We start from the raw sequence: 18,094 nt of genomic DNA on the forward strand, positions 1-18,094 counted from the left end.
TCTTTACCTGCACCCTCTATTCACCAATGCTTCGCTTAAATCCAATAAAAACAGGTCCATGCCTATTTGGGAGAGGTGTACTCCATCCAAGTCGAAGTACCCCTTTACATTCCCCCGAATCATCTCATGGCGAATAAAGCCCAAACCCCTTTGGGCGGGACTCAAACCCTGTGAGATCCCTTATAACCACAGGCCCAAGACATACCAGTGAGCTATAGCTCCTGGATTGTAGATGGCCCCATCTATGTCCCCAATCCCTAGACGCTATCCCAATCGGATAGGGTCTGTTGAAATAGAGGGGCCTGTGAAGATGTGCGATAACTATTCGCCCCCCAGCGGGAAGGTTACACCTATTCACAATCCTGGGCCTGCCCGCTTTGACTATTATGACGAGAAGGGTTACTTAACATTTGTACAGTCCCCTCAGATAGTTAACCTGGGGCACAGGAGTGCACCTCACTGCCAGCGCGTGACCATGGGCAAGGGGCGACTCTTGCCCCTGCCCACCATCCCTTATACCTTATAGGAATTATGCCCCTACGGATCCCTCAGTGATGATCCCTTAGGCATACCAGCTTCGGGAATCTGTTTGGCTTAAGCGTTGCGCGCTGTCATAATGTCCCCTTGTATTTGCCCCGCTGACACCCCAGATATTGGGACAGCAGCACCAGTCTCCTGCAGCTGCCGTACGCGACCAGTGATTCCGGTGGGGGGTGCCACCAACCGCAATGGACTATCCTGCCGTGGGATAGGCGACATTAAGCACTGGTGTCCTCGTGTACCTGACGTATAGGAGGGGGGGAACAACATGCACAACTACCTGCCCTTTCCCGAGCAGTGGGAATGCCAAAGCAATCATTCCTCAAACATTGTAGCCAAATTATGCTATGACCCCATGTTCCCCCCCAGCTTGTCCACCGCAACCCACTATTTAAATGGCAACTCCTGCAAATGCCTGGCTCCCCGGCTATAGGGCGGGTGTTTTGTCTCCCCTGAGCAACTGGTAGCATGCCCTTGATATACAGAGTGCACCTACTCTGCTGCATCGACCAGACATTTGCGCAGGCAATATTGTTTTTGAAATGTGTCGAACAACTGAATGGTGTCCCTTTGGTTTGTGTGACTGTATGTCTATTGTGCATCCCCCCATGTGCGCCCTGCCTTGATTTGTGTGTCAAGCCACAAACGCTGTCCGACTACCCTGCTCCCTATCCGTGCTACTTTATCAGATCAAGACGTGTCATAAAATTAAATATGTGCCTTCGATGGATGGGGGCTTCAAATAATAAAGCTTTATGTGTGGCTCATGTAGGCCCAACTAATCTGCAGGGCCACTCAGCTCGCTCAGGCAAAGTGCTGCATATTGCCTGGTACTTAGGCGCTAGGTCATTGCGTCATTGCCTCCCTATATTACTACAAAAGGAGCACTACCCTACAACAAGCCGATCTGTTGGCTTTGACAATGCCTCTTAGTTACATAAGATACATAAGCCACAAATATAGCTTTCTTGCCTAGCCAACCAAGAGCTAGCCGCCCCCAACCACGGCTGCCAAGGTTTCAACTGCTATATGTGACATTCCCATCATTCCAGCGGACTATGATTGACATATAAAAGACTATGAATGACACTTTCATGCTAGCACTCAAACCATGAAAATGAGGAAGACATACCGATATCAGTATTACGCCTATTTGACCAACAAGAAACTCTAAGACGACCAAGGTTTAAGGCTGCTATTGAGAGATATTCCGGAGCTTGGAGTGTGCATGTGTGAGACAGTAACATATATACAATCCTTTGGGAGTCAAAGTGCCTGTATAGTATGAGACTAACGTAACCCAGATGGAGCAGAGTATCACGAATATACGCAGTCAGTCTGAACAGCCTGGCACCGTAAGTACTGGAGATTGGCACCTGCAAACTACAAGCCTTGCGTGATGTACACACCTTGCGCTGAGGGGGGGAAACAGCTTGTGCCGGTTTCGCCTCATACTAGCACGGCACTCGCTGACCCATGGTGCCATCATCCAGATGCACCCCAAAGGCCCCCCAAATAGCAGCTGCACCATGAGAGAGCACTGCCCTCCCCTACCCGGGGACGGGAGGCCCGAATCTGCCCTTCCCCAGCACAGGACACCAACCAGGCGAACAGCCCTAATATGGCTTTGGTGTAGTAGTATACTGAAAGTGCACCGATTCTGGACAGATGGCACATGTGCTTGCGCAGAACACAGTCCCTTATCAAATTGGCACCAACCAAGTACAAGTCTCGTATTATTCTTCTCAACCTGTGAGAGGGAAACTAACACCAATGGTCGCACTTCCGACCCAATCATTCAGATTCCCGAGCCCAGTATGCCCCCCTGCAAAGCTTCACCATGCGCCGCTTGGGCCATGTGTTCCACCCTTACGACATCACTAAAAGGTTTCTTTTAGTTGGCAGACTCACCTATTATTTTCATTACTATTAGTGAGCTGCTGCTGTGTTACCCTATTGCAAACACGTCACCATCCCTGAATATTGTATAGAAACACATTTAGAAATTGGAAGAGTTTGCCCGTGCACTGTAGTACTGGGGGCCACTCGGCGGTCGGCGCCTTAGTGGCCCCGGGGCCCCGGTCACCCCTCCCCACTCCCTCCTTCGGGGGGGGCGGGGGCAGGGATCCTGATTGTTGCCCCCCCCTCCGTGTCAGGGGCCGGAAGTGACGCGCAAGGCGCGTCACTTCCGGGCCCAGGTGTGAGGGGAAGGCTATTTAGCAACAATCAGGATCCCTGCCCCCGCCCCCCCCGAAGGAGGGAGTGGGGAGGGGTGACCGGGGCCCCGGGGCCACTAAGGCGCCGACCGCCGAGTGGCCCCCTGCGGGGGCCGCGGTCAGCGGCACAGTCGTGGTGTACTATGGAATTTGTCTAGCACCTTATATACCGGAAGAGACTGGGCGCTCTCTCGTAGACCACGGATGGGAGGGTGTTGGATAGTAAGTACTACCCGACACGTACGTCTTTCTTTGCTGGATTTAAGGAGCGATGCCCAGACACACTGAGCCTCTCTGACAGAACATTCTGCAGCCGGCAGGGAATGTTTGGCTGAGCGGCTGCAGAGGTCACACGTAGCTCTGCTGCATTCTTTTTCCTAAAGCCATTTCAATATCCAAGAATACCCCACTGGAAAAGCAAGATGTAACAGGAAGCGCAGGGCCATCCTTTTCACCAAGGACCCTAGGACCTACCCAGGCAACGGAGACAAAAGCCCATAGCTCACAAGCCCAAGCTCACTGAGGGCCATTGGAACATCAGGTGGAGGTGCACCCTATCCGAACTGCTCACCACAATCTTAGCTACGCACCATGGGGCAGATTTACAAGCCCCTTGCACCAAATCCTGCGCCATGGTGCGGGGTACTTACAACGTGACGCATCTGGGAGATGCGTCACGTTGTAAAGCCCTGCGCCACAGGTAGGCGTTCCTGCGCAGGGGGGGCGTTCCCCGCAGGAACGCCTCCTAAAAGTGGCTGAGTGAAATCTACAAGATTTCACTTAGTCACTTTTAGGCACATGCTGCGTCAAAACCCTGCGCCTGCCCGAAGCAGGCGTAAGGATTGACGCAGCATTAACAGGATAGGGCCCCTCAGAGCATTGCTGAAGCTGCGTCGCACTTGCGACACAACTCCAGCAATGCGCCACTTTTACGGCACAGATGCGTCACGCATCTGTGCCGTTTTTGTCCCATGGTGCGCCACATTGCAAATGCGGCGCATCCGTGGTGGTGGAGCTGTGGCGCACAATAACTGGCGCATCCCTGCTGATATGCAGGGATGCGCCAGTTATTGTAAATATTCCCCCATGCACTTCTGACACCTAACGTGTACGTTGGCCTGCATGGAGGCTGGATTACCTTAAGGGCCGCACATGGTTGAGAATTTCCATCAAGCTCCCTACACTACCTTTTGCGAGGCCCTTTCTCACCAAACAAGTCCAACAAATCACAGTGCACGCACTGGCACACACCTGCACGGATAAAGGTCTTACCACTGTAGGGGCCCGCACATGGTTCTATTTCCATCTGGCAACCACACAAAGGGACTCATTTATGAGCCCCTGCGTCACTTTTACGGCACCGGTGCGTGACTTTTTGTGACACACCAGTGGCGTAAAACATGCGCCCTGTTGCGCCATATTTACGAAGTGATGCATCTAGGTAGATGCGTCACTTCGTAAACCCCTGCGCTACATTATACCTGCGCCAGGTATAATGTATGCAGGGTGGGCGTACCCCCGCAAGAAAGGGTCGTAGGAGTGGCGCAGCTAAATCTATGAGATTTCGCTGCGTCACTTCTAGGACGCCAATGCGTCAAAACCTTACGACAGTTATACTGCCGTATCTGTCCTTACTTGCGACATGATGCGTCATATTATTAATATGATGCATCATTGGTGTCGCAAGGAGGGCACACTGAGAAGTGACGCATCGCTGCTTTCACGCAGCGATGCGTCACTTCTCATAAATGAGGCCCATAATTTCTTGATGGGGCCTTCTGCAGAACCATGCGCCAAACAGACAACACTCTACTAAGCATTTCGGGCCTCATTTATGAGAAGTGACGCATCGCTGCGTGAAAGCAGCGATGCGTCACTTCTCAGTGCGCCCTCCTTGCGACACCAATGATGCGTCATATTAATAATATGACGCATCATGTCGCAAGGAAGGACAGATACGTCAGTATAACTGACGTATCTGTCGGCGCAAAAAGTGGCGCATTGCTGGAGTTGTGTCAGAAGCCTGACGCAACTCCAGCAATGTTCCTTTCACATGGGGCAAGCCCCATGTGAAAGGGCCTGCGTCACCCTTACGCCTGCCATGAGGCAGGCGTAAGGTTTTGACGCATTGGCGTTCTAGAAGTGACGCAGCAAAATCTCATAGATTTCGCTGCGCCACTCCTACGACCCTTTCTTGCGGGGGTACGCCCACCCTGCATACATTTTACCTGGCGCAGGTATAATGTAGCGCAGGGGTTTACGAAGTGACGCATCTACCTAGATGCGTCACTTCGTAAATATGGCGCAACATGGCGCATGTTTTACGCCACTGGTGCGTCACAAAAAGTGATGCACCGGTGTCGTAAAAGTGACGCAGGGGCTCATAAATTAGTCCCTTCATTTTCAATTTCACCATTCGTTTTTTTACAGGTCGAACCAATTGACGACACCTGCTCAGTATCTCTCAATCCAATGCATGTTCGCACGTTAAAACATTGCATGCTCGTGCACGTCATAGTTTGGGCTTCGCGCAAGCGTCGCCTCACCTCACACTCACCATATAAACCACCTTTGACTGTGTACTCGGGGAGTTTGTTAATGTCTCCTGGCGATAAATGTAACGACAATTTTTAAATTTTATGTCACACAATTTTATGGCATGGCTAATGATATCTTTTAGTTTTTATATCTATTGTGCTTTTATACTATTGTTTTGAATAAGATTTTAAGTAATCAAAGAATAAACATTCATTCATTCATTCTTTTCAGAAAGCTATAGATGCACACCACTCAGAAACCAGGTGGAATTCACAAGTGGCAAAAAAGCTAACATACTTGCAAATGATGCGTTCCAGTATCTAGTCCTGCTTCTTGTAGCTCAGCTGATTAATGCATCAACGGCGAAGCTCTGTCAAAACAGCCTGTTGTAGATTTGAATGCTGGGAAAACGTGGCCTGTCATCATTCTAAAGCTGATAAAATAAGTATGCGAAAGGTGAGTATATTGTATAGCAGCTATTATTTACTACATCTGCGGAGGGACTCAAGAGCGCCCCAAAAGGGTCACTGCTCGGGGTTCAAAGAACGCACATGAACTCTCTCCCTCGGTAGGGGTCAGGAAGGAGGTCGCCATACCACCTGTGGGGCCTGCTTACCACTGATGCAGGCTGAGAAGCCCATCCGTTTTCAGTAACTCAGATCTGTAGTATCCGGCTGGATACATTCTAGTGTTTCCCCCTGCTGTACCACACACTGAACACCCACCCACCACCGGCGTCACCAGTCAGGGGACCCTGGTAATAAAAGGGGCCGAGTGCACGTGCTCTGGGCCAGTTATCCACCCTACCATCTGTGTCTGTGTCCATCATTTATCTAGTATGCGGGCCTGAGGCCCCAAATACTACAGGTTCTACAATTAACGTGTCCTCCTCAGCAGCTCTTAGAATAGAGTCACAAATGCTTCCTTAGCCCTGGCTGCCGCTGAAAGCGCACCCCGAACACAAACATCTCACGCTGTCCCGTAGAGGCATGAAAATGATCACCCAGGTGATCATTTTCAATGTATGTTTGGATTGGGCTGTCTCCAGCTCACTCATACGCATACGGGTTTGAAAACGGTACAACCAATAGGAGCTTAACAGATGTGAGTCCGAGGTGGAAATGCAGTGACCCTGTGAAACGGAGCCGCCTAGTCCTCCTCATTCAAGCCCTTGCTGGGCTTAGGTGCTTTACCTTTCCATTATAAAAGCAGGGTTGCAGATACCTGAAGGAAAACAAAAACAGACGTGGCCACCTGTAGGTGGCATAGTATATGGTGCACACTTATGTAAGTGTAGCACCCTGCACTATCACAGACAAGGAGGATGTTAGTGGTCTTAGACAACCTTGGAAAGCTCTCTAAGTGGTAGCCGTGGAGAGCAGCCTTCAGGTTAGTCCAGGGTGTAAAGCAGCTTTACCAGTCCTTAATCTTATTGATATAGGTTAAGTGGAAAAGTATGTATGTATGTAATTTTTAATTATCATAAGACACTCACTAACACACAATAATATCTCCTACCCGGAGATATACTACGTTGCACACAATACTTTGCAATAAAAACAGGTAAGTAGCACAAATACACAGTGGTTGCCAGGGGAGACCAAACCATATACTAAAATAGTGGATGCGAACTGTGACTTGAGTCAAGAGTAGTCCCAGAAGACTTACAAATGCTGGGGACCCAAGGAATCTGCCGAGGTAAGTAACCAGGAACCCCACGGAAGCAGTGTGCAGAGTGGGAACAAGCCCACATGCTCAATTCAAGTCAATGGCTTAATCGCTGTTGCAATTTTAAAAAAGGACCCTTCCCACTGGATTCTTAAGAAACCCCGTGAAAGACAGAAGGTTGGAGAGCCACCCCATCCACGGATACCCTAGGAACCAGGATACCTACAACAGGGAAGACGAGTTCATAGGTGTGAAGTGGCATAGGAAACCACTGTCAAACTCAATGGAGAACTTCAGGAAGATACGGCTGTTTAAGAAGGTGAAAGTGTCAGGTGGAACCCGAAGGTGGATTTGAGTTAAGAAGTACCTGCAAGCAGAGGGGACAGAGTCTATGCCACTCAGGAGTGACCAGGGACCACAGGAGACAAATGCCCACCGATGCCAGGAAATACAGGCGAGTTGACGATGACCTTGCAGCTGCAGCGTGTGGCCCAGGCGACGCTGTGGCAAACCAGGACCCATTCATGAGCTGTCCCAGGGATGACAAGAGCTGAAGGGTTGGTGTCCTTCGGGATCACCAACCTTCAAAGGAACTAAAGATCTCTGGAGACAAGAGTCGCCAGCCTTAGCAATGGCCAGCTGATGCAGTGCACAGGTACTCGGTTCCAACAGTGCTGAGGAGGGATACTAGCTGCAGACTCAGTCTGGAGACAGTGGTGGACTCGATGGAGCTGTAGAACCACCGCCTGTGTTACTGAGCCTGTCAGAATCCGTAAGATCCCAGGAGCAGCAAACCAGTCAGTTACGTTGCAGTACCTGCAGATGCAGGGGCCTGTGAGGGACCTGTATGGAGCACGGACACTCACATTGCAGCAGTCTTGCAGGACACGGAGACCTGGAGCAGTCTGATTGTTCCCCGATGCGGTCTCCGTTCCTAAAGCAAAGTTTGATGCGGTCAGTCTGACACAGTCAGAGTGTCCAGACGGTTGAAGATGTGGAGTTGAATCATAATTGAATCCCACGATGAATCTAATGACCCACCCACAGATAAGTCCTTAAATACCCTAAGGAAAGGGTTGGGATGATTCAGGAGTACCTCCGTTTTGAGGGGCTGGTCAGTGGGGAGGATACTCCCATGTCCTGTGTCCAGTTTCGCACCAGAGCTGAAACCAATGGCTCCCTGAACTGGTTTAAACTGGAATCTGCAAGGAGGGGCACCAAATGTGCCCTTGAAGCAGTCTTAGTGGCACTGGCAAATGCCCCCACCCTGCCACAATACCCTAAACCCTGTTGAGGGGTGGTCACGCCTCCCTGTGACATGATACCTATTGCTCTGCCTTCCCCTGCTCAAGCTTTGCTCAGCAGCAGGAGGGCATAAACATGTCTGTTGTCGGCAGCAGCCTTAGCTTTCTGTCCGGTTCTGGAAGACTAGGAGCACTGAGGGCCTCCCAGAGGAGCTTTCCGGTGCATGGAATCATACCCCCACACGGTTTATGGTGTGGGGGTATGATTGTGATCCAGCGCAAAACCCTAGCAACGGGGAAACAACCCGTACCGGTATCCTCCCTGCGTCACAGACCCGACGTCACAGTAACTCATTCACACATGCAGTCATTGGTGGGGCCCATAACACCAACACTCACACGTTACTTCCACACCGGTCTGCACGCACAGGAGGGATGAGTGATTCAAGTGCCGGACATGTGAGGGGAACACCTTATAACCTATAGGGAAGGAAAAGTTATTTACAAAATATACATTAACGCCCCTTTCGCCTACAGATTCTTAATCCCAAAATATCAAGGCACTCCTCCCACTTCGGTCAATGGACCAAATTAGTTGGATTGGTTGATGGTGATTTACAACCAGCTAAAACACATTTTAAGACTTCAGAATCTATCTCTTAAATGAAACTCATGACTCATGAATTCTCGTTAATCAATAATTTTATCTAATATTTCATAAGGATTTGAATTCGCATTTGTCTTGTCAAAGTTCAGAAAGTTTATATCAAATTTTGAGTAAATTGCAGAACATCAAATTTACCTAATCTGGCTATTTGGAGTCCTCTAATGCATTGGCTCTGCATAATTTTGTCGTAAATCGTTCGAAAGCAAGCCAAAGCTCAAAGTTCTTAGCTTGACACGTTACAGTCCCAAAGATCGGCAAAGGACCAGAGATGTGCAAGCATCTATCATTGCCCGTAGATTTAGGAAATGCTCGCAGTCATCAGATGATCGGGCAGCATCCGGACCTTCAAGAATTCAGGAGAACGAGCAAAACGAAGCAAGGCAACGTAAGTGACGTGACCCAAAGGTAAGAGCGAAACGAATGAACCCTCTCTATTCTACTACTTCTTTTATAATACAATGAAGTCAAGAAGATACAATATAATATTTTAGAACAGTCGTGATTGGCTGGTTGAGATCGTTCGATGTCAGTTTTAAGTTTTCAGTTCAGTTCGAGGGGTGAGGTCATGAGATAGTCCAAAAGTCAGCTTGTTCCAGTTTATTGTAAGGTTGATTTTTCTCTGGTTTTGGCAGACGTCCCACTCTGTCCTTGTTCGGGTACATGGTGAACAAAGGTCGTGACAAGGTTTAGGAGAATTCTTGCACATGTGCAGCTCACTCCGCGCCTCATGGGAAAGTGGCCACTTCGTCGTGTGGTATCAGCAGCCATCTTGGATTTAGGCCCAAATGCTAATTTAAGCGAAACAAACACAAAAGTGTAATTAATACATAGAAATAATGAATCTAATGTTAACCCCTTACCAATCCCTCTATGTGCTTGTATTTAACTAGCGTATAGCAACATTTAAAGCCATTATATTCACCTTTTCGGTCCTCCTCTTGGGCAACATTACAAAAGCAACATATATCATGCAGTATTCTATTTACCACATATACTACTGTTAATATGCGTACAGATTTTAGTTATACAGGTTATTTAACCATGCAAATGCAAATCCCACGTGTAATTCGAATGTTAATAATGTTGGTTAATAAACATGCAAACTCGTTCAATGATATTATGGTTAATAGACTATATAATTACTAGTATTTTCATGCAGAATAGAGGAGGTATACAACATTTTGCATTACCCACTCCATCAAACCCCCCTTTGGTGATTTTATCACCACACCATTAATATTTTGTATCAATTTGTCATAAAAAGCTAAATTAATTCTTAATATTAGTTCACATTTCTGTTTCCCCAATTTCTTCTCTTCTTGCTGTTTTATACATATTATCTTTCATTTCTTCTAATTCTACTTCTTCAAATACCCTCTCTTGTCTCTTATTCTGTCTTCTTTTCCAATTTTCTCTTTTTCTGTATTTTCTTTCTTTTATAACATAAACATCCTAGTCTTAAAATGAATACTAGAAAAATCACACATGTTAATGGAAATAGGATCCTACCTATAAATGTACTACCTAAGTTTAACAAGAAATCTTCAATGGAAGAAAGTTTCTTTCCAATCTTTTCCCAAACACTTTCATCCTCCAGTGGTGCAATTTCCTCATGCAATTCAGTTATATTTTTAATGTATATCTTTAGATCTTTAATTTAATCCGGAATGTAAGTACAACAATGTTGAAATTTCAGCATTCCACAGACTCCACCCTCTTTTGCCAATACTATATCAAGGGCAAGTCGATTTTGCATTACCATGGCACGCATGGCAACCATTTCAGTATTTACCAATAAGAATCCTCCAGCGGTGCTTGTTGACAAGCGATCCACTACTGTTGATAGCTTTCTAATTTTGTGTGCATTCAGAGATATTCCCACTGCTGGTATCAATGCTCCAAAAATGTCTCCTACAATTTCTGACCAAGATTCTCTTTTTCTACGTGTTAATAGACTACCTAACTTATGTACACCATCTTCTCCTCTTCCCATGTGGAATATCTTTGGGCAAACCAGACCTACATAACATGTGCCATACCAATGATCTGGCAATCGATAATATGCTCTGTTCCCGCAGATAAAATAAGACCCAGGAAAAACTGGATCATTTCCTCCTTTAAATCCCCATCCACCCATGATTCGGTATGTATCATGGCATTCACTGTTACCTACAAAGTAATTATCATATGCAGTTTGATTCCTTCTAATACACAACTTTCCTTTCTGAGGCCAATCTAAAGCCATAGTTGGACTAGCTTCTCCCTTCAAGTGTTTTTCCATTTCAACATCCCAGACTGTCTTTTCCTCTCTTCCCTCAGATGCTTTCTTTTGCATTTTCAATCTCCTTTTTTCAACCATATCTAAAAAGGTATTTTCCTCTTTCTTCAAACTGCAAGTCAAATTATTTCTAAATATATATTCTAATGTTAGTTCTTTAGTTTCTAAGAAAAATTCACCTAACACCTTTGCAGGATTTACTTTATTCAATTTGTTAACTGCAGGTACTTGTGAAAATATGTTATCTACATCTGAAAAATAATATTCTAATTTCCCTATTTTGTAAAACAAACTAGCTATTACACTACATGTTATTCCATAGGTTACTGGAAGGTGATGGTAGGTCACTCTCTCCGATACAGATGCAGGTAACTGCATACAGACATAACAATCCCTCACATCCATTGTCTTTACATATTCATACAGTAGTTTTGAAAATACATTGTTAGAGAAATCATTTATAGACCTGTCTTTATGCTAATAATTTCTATCTATTTTAGTCGGATATACTTTCTGAATCTTCTCTATATTAGTTTTATTTTCACTATGTCCTTCTATTGTTTCTAGCGTAACTTTAAATGATATCATCAAAGCTAATACACTCCACAGAAGCATTAGTAATCCTGTACAACAACAACACATTTTAAACCACCTCCTAAGAAACGTACATTTAGCTTTTCTACTTTCTGTGTTTGCCATTTTCGTAAAAATGATCAGTGTCTTTTGACTTAGCCTCTTCTACTTCACGACTAGTTTCTAACCCAAGGCTCTAAGCACCTACTTGGTTCTATCAGTTATGTCTTTTCCAGTAATTTATTGTCTTTCCATTAGCAGCACTTTTGCCTGGCATTTGATCGTCTTTCACTTTTCTCTCGTAATCTTGATACAGAACTTCCTGAACATCCGTTTCTTCTCCAATATCGGACAAGATAACTCTCAGGATTTCCGATTCTTCGTCTTCCTCAACCACTTCTGGTACAGTCACCTCTGGATTTTCTTGGCTATCCACCTCTTCTTTTATTTCAGGCAGGTCCACATACGTCCATTCCGGCGACTTATACTTCTGGTTAGGTTTTCTCGAACTTTTGTTTTCCTCTGCTGTAGTTATTTTCTCATTTTTCGGTTTTTCTTGATTAGATACTTCTTTCACTTGCTCTGCTCTTGGTGAATTCAATCGTGTCAGTCGGTATCTCAATCTCTTTATTTTGTTTGGCCAAATTTCATCTCATGCTGGTCTTTTATTTCCTTTATCATTCTTTTCAGCTCTCCATGCTCTCTTTCTCAGGACTTGACCTTCTGGAACTTCTTCATCACTATCCTCTGATTCTGTTTCAACTTGCTTTTTGCTTTCAGCTGTTCTTCTTTCCACCACTTCTTTTATTTTCCCTACTTCTGTCCCTCCTCGTGGTTCTTGCACACGATCTTCCTGCTGACTAACTATCCCTTCTTCTAACTGGATGTTCGAATCCCCTACAACTCCTCGGGGGTCTTCCGCAAGAATCTTTCCCTCACTTTCTGTATCTGGCACCTGTTCATCTATTTTTATTTTTTCAGGTGGAATTTCTCTCTACTTTCCATCAGGAACTTCCTTATCAACAATTTCTTTGATTGTTTCTTCACTGCTTTTCTCCAATGTACCTGTTCTTGGTCAGTCTCTGAGTCTGAGCTGGTATCAGAAATCTGTAATTTTCTTCTCAAGGGAATATTTTCTGGGGCGATGGTAAAATTTGGTTCTGACTCCCCCCTTTCAGGATTTTCTCTTGTTCTTGTTTCATCAGCATCTGATTCAGAACTAGTCTCTGAGTATTCAAAATATTCTCCTTCCTTATTATCCACTGGATTTGGAATTCTCGATGTGTGACTAGCATGAATCCAGTTGTTTATTCCAGCACACTTCACAGCTGTTGTTGTGGTCAAAATCACTTGTCGTGGTCTTCCCCAACGTGGGACCAGACAGTTCCTTCTTCTTTGTACTTTAATTCTCACCCAGTCTCCTGGGCTCAGATCATCAGTTACAGGCAACAGCTTGTTGACTGGTATGAAAACATGTTGCATTGCTCTTCCCATGACAATTTCATGGGAACTCCGACCTGTGTTCCTATCTGGAATTGATCTAATAGTCATGAGTACCAGAGGCAAGACATCAGGCCATTTCAAACCTGTGACTAAACACATTTTTCCCAATCGGTTTTTAATGGTGCCATTCAATTGTGTGTCTTTTGCATTCATTTGTTCCACCACACCAGAAGCCTCTAGGCGATAGGCACAATGTAGTTTCTGTTGTACATTCAATGCTTCACAAATCAACTTCATGATCTCATTATGGAAATGCTTTCCTCTATCTGACTCAATTGTGACTGGGAACCCGAATCTAGGGATGAATTCCCTCAAAAGCAATTTTGCTACTGTGATTCCATCACTTCTTCTTGTGGGATATGCCTCTACCCATCTAGAAAACAAACAGACCATCACTAGAACATACCTCAACCTGTTACAGGGAGGCATTTCAATGAAATCAATCTGCATTCTGGTGAAAGTCCCTCCTTCTCGACCTATCGTTCCAAGACTTACCACTGTTTTCCTTCCAGGATTGAACTGCTGACATATAAGGCATCTTTGACAAAGGCTCTCAGCTACAAGTCTGAATTTTGCATTGTACCATGTTTGCTTAAATGACCTAACCATGGCATCTCTCCCTATGTGTCCTTGTCCATGAGATATCCGTGCCATGGCAGACACCATGCAATCAGACATGACTGGTCTTCCATCTCGATAGACCCACACATGATCTGTTTCTCTTGGTGCACATCCTGCTTTTACCCATTGTCTCATTTCCTCATCTCCTGCTTCTTCCTGCAATTGCCTCACTTCTTCCCAGGTACTCACAACGTTAGTAAACAGTAGGGGACAAGAATTAATTTCCCTTTCTTGCGCCCTGTTGATCGAATTCTGATTATGAGCACAATATTGAGCGATATCGTTGGCGTACTTATTACCAACTGCGACATAGTCTCCCTGAACGTGAGCAGCACACTTCACAACTGCCAATTGCTTAGGCAGCTGTATCGCCTCAAGCAACTTCCCAACCACTTCAGCATTCTTTATAGGAGTTCCACTTGAAGTCAGAAATCCTCTCTGCAGCCATATCTGACCGAAATCATGCACAACACCGAAGCCATACTGACTATCAGTTATCACAGTCACTCATTCTTTCCCAACTTGCATGCTCTAGTTAAGGCTACAAGTTCAGCAACCTGGGCTGATTTTACTCCCTTCAGGTAAGATGCTTCCATAACTGCTGCAACTGTGCATACTGCATATGCTGCACTTAGAATTCCTTCGTCTGTTCTCAAGCATGACCCGTCCACAAACATCACAAAGTCACTTTCTGACAATGGTACATCTTTTATATCAGGACGTGGTTTGGTACAGAAATCAAGTACATCCAAACAATCATGATCCACTTCGTCTCTGACTTCTACATTCTCAGTATCAGGCAGTAACGTTGAAGGATTTACATTCAAGCATCTCACAAGGCTCACATTCGTTGCACCTAATATGACCTTCTCATATTTAGTCAGCCGACTATGTGTCATGAACTGAGTGCGGCTCCTTGTTAAAAGGATTGCCACATCATGAGGTACAAACACTCGCACAGGATATCCCATCACAATTCCTTCACTCTGTTCCAGACTCTTATAAGAAGTAGCTACTGCTTTCAAACAACCTGGCAGCGCTACAGCTACAGGGTCTAGCATAGCCGAAAAATATGCAATTGGTCTTCTCAATTTTCCATGTTTCTGTATTAGTACAGAGAGTGTACATCCATTCCTTTCACTGCAGTACAATTCAAACTCTTTATCGTAATCAGGCATTCCTAATGCTGGCGCTTCACACAAACTGTCTCTCAATTGTTTAAAAGCTGCTAGTTCTTCCCTATTTAAGTCAATGGGGTCTTTTACATCACTTCTTGTCAGGCGTACCAAAGGTTTTGCAATCAGGAAAAAGTTACTTATCCACTGATGACAATATCCAACCATTCCAAGAAACATTTTCACTTCTCTTTGAATCATTGGAGCTCTCATTCCATTTATTATCTTGATTCTGTCTGTAGTTATTTTCCTCAGTCCTTGTTTCAATTTTGTGGCCTAAATATTGTACTTCTTTCTGACAAAATTGCAATTTCGATGGGGATACTTTAAGTCCTCTATCTGCCAAATGGTTTAGCAATGCTATGGTGTCCATTATACAAGCTTCTCAAGTCTTTGACGCCACAAGTAGGTCGCCAATATATTGAACTAGCACTGAATTCTCGGGCATTTCTAGGTCTTCTAAGGACTTTTTCAATATCTGATTAAATATTCGAGGGGCTTTCTGTATACCCCTGTGGGATTCGGCACCATGCCAAAATACGTTCGCCAAAACGGAACGCAAAAAATTTGCTGGCTATCATGATGCAACGGGATGGAAAAGAAAGCATGACACAGATCAATCACTGTGTACCATTCTGCATCATGTGGAATCTGATACAAAATCACAGATGGATTTGGAACAATAGGACAACATGATGCAACAATTTTGTTTATCTTTCTCAAATCTTGCACTATTCTGAACTTTCCATTAGGCTTTTTCAGTCCCATAATTGGTGAATTACATGGACTACTCATTATTTCTCTCAAAATACCTTGTTTAACCATTTTCTCAATTATAGGAGTAACTCCTTCAATTATCTCGGGTGTCAATTTATATTGAGGATAGCTTATTCCCTCCTTCACTGTTATTTTTACAGGATCCACATTTTTCATGAATCCTACATCTTCTCCTGTGAAATCCCAGACTTCTGCTTTTACTGTCTTTTTCAATTATTTTGGTAGTTCGTCAGGGTTGAATACAGCAAAGGCCTCAGTAATCTCAGATTCCATATTAGCCATAGTCATTTTATACAGTACATCTTCATCAGGGGTCTCAAATGCTATACCATCAGGGGTACAAAATAGGGTGCAATTCATCTTGCACAGTAAGTCTCTTCCTAATAAATTTACAGGACTTGATTCGCACACAACAAAGCGGTGCATTTCGGAACATTTCCCTATACTGACTTTTACTGGTTCTGTGAGATACGTTTTAATCTGTCTGTTGGATACTCCAACCACTTGGATTGTTTCGTCCAAGAGAGGAAGATTCTTAACATCAGCTGACCTAACAGTTGATCGAGTAGCACCAGTATCTACTAGGAAAGTAATATTTTCATCATTTACCTTTCCATCCACAAACGGGCCTGTCTGGTCTACTTCTAGAGTTGCGCCAAGTACGCACTCTTCTTCCTCCCTTCGGCACCATCAATAACCTTCTTCTGACTCACTCTCATCGCGTTGTAGCCAATACTGCGAAACAGCGCTAGCGCACGGCAGCTTAGTTACCTGTTCTTCATTGTAGAATCCTGTCTCATTACTGTATTTCTGTGAAATTACACTCTGTGGAAAAGGCGGTTTTGGCACCTGATTCTGTTGGGCAAAAACCTGCTGCTGTCGCTGCGGTTGACAACTCACCTCTTTCTGCACCTGCGGATTCAATGATGCATTATCATTATTAGTATTCGGATTTCCAGTGCCCTATTCTTCCACAATTTTGACATGGCCATTTCTTCTTGGCTTCTTCTATATTGAATTGTCCCTTTCCTTTTCCTTTTCCAACATTAAGTGTAAGTTTTGGTCCTGCACTATTTGCTTGTTCAATCAACTGAGCTTCCTGTCTTTCTGCCACTTTTACCTGTGCCCACATAGCCTTCTCTTTTAACTTTCGCTGCTTGGCTTCAATCTCATCACTAAAATATTTTGCATGTCTTAGTACTTCATCTATTTTCTTATTTTGCCATTCCACTGTATGCTGTTTAATCATTTCACTGATTTCTGGACGTAGACCATATACAAATCTGTATACAAAATGACTTGAATCCTTCTCACTTAAATTTTCATCACCACTAAACTGCTTAAAGGCAAGGATCAACCTCTCATAGTATGCGTGGACTGACTCCTTATTCTCCTGATGAGTTTGGTCAATTTTTACCCAATCAGTCTCTTTGGTAGGTACCTTGTTTTTCAGGAAAACAATTACTTGTTCATATTTTTTCATGACTTCCGGGTCAGGGGCTCCCGTTTTTGGGTCTCTAGGGTATTCTTGTGTCGGCCAATTTATCATTAGTTTACACTCTGTTAATAGATCTGCTGGTACTATTATGTCAAATAGACTATTTAGATCAATCCACAAAACTTTCGATAATTTTACAAACCTATCCACTTGCCTATACCACTCGACTTGCTTTTCGCGTAGTCGAGGGAAATCATTTGTAAATGACAAAATATCTTGCCCAGTCCAAGGAACATGTACATATCCTCCTCCTGGAATTTCTCTCATGGGACATTCTGTCACAACTTTTTCTTTTTCTCTTACAGGGAAAGCTGCAAATGTTTTATCTGAAGCATCATCTCGTTTTCTAAACCATCTACTTTTACATTTATCTACATCTCCTCATTTTCTCAACAAAATGATTAGGTCTTTAATCTGGGTTATTCTTCCTGTGGTGTTCAGATTTTCAATATCTTTTTCAGAAAAATCTACTCTGTAGGTTTTTTGTAAGGCTGTCACTCTTTCCATGTCTATACCCATTTCATTTGCCACTTCTTCTAGTCTTTCATGTAGACTCTTTGCTCTCCATGTTATGCTTTTGCATAGAAATAGTAATTCTTCATCCTGATAATTTTTTAGCTTTTCTGTGGGGATAGTCCCTACTATTAATTCTTCCAAAACCATCCTTAGCTTGGCCACATCTATAGATTTGGATTCTCTGTCTTTTCTCTGTAAACTCCTCAACCATTCACTTAATTCTTCTGAAGTAGGACCTACTGGTTTCTGCTCATTACCTCGTTCTGGGTCTCTTGGAGTT

The sequence above is a fragment of the Triturus cristatus genome, chromosome 3_1 (genome assembly GCF_964204655.1).
Source record: "Triturus cristatus chromosome 3_1, aTriCri1.1, whole genome shotgun sequence".
NCBI lineage: Eukaryota > Metazoa > Chordata > Amphibia > Caudata > Salamandridae > Triturus > Triturus cristatus.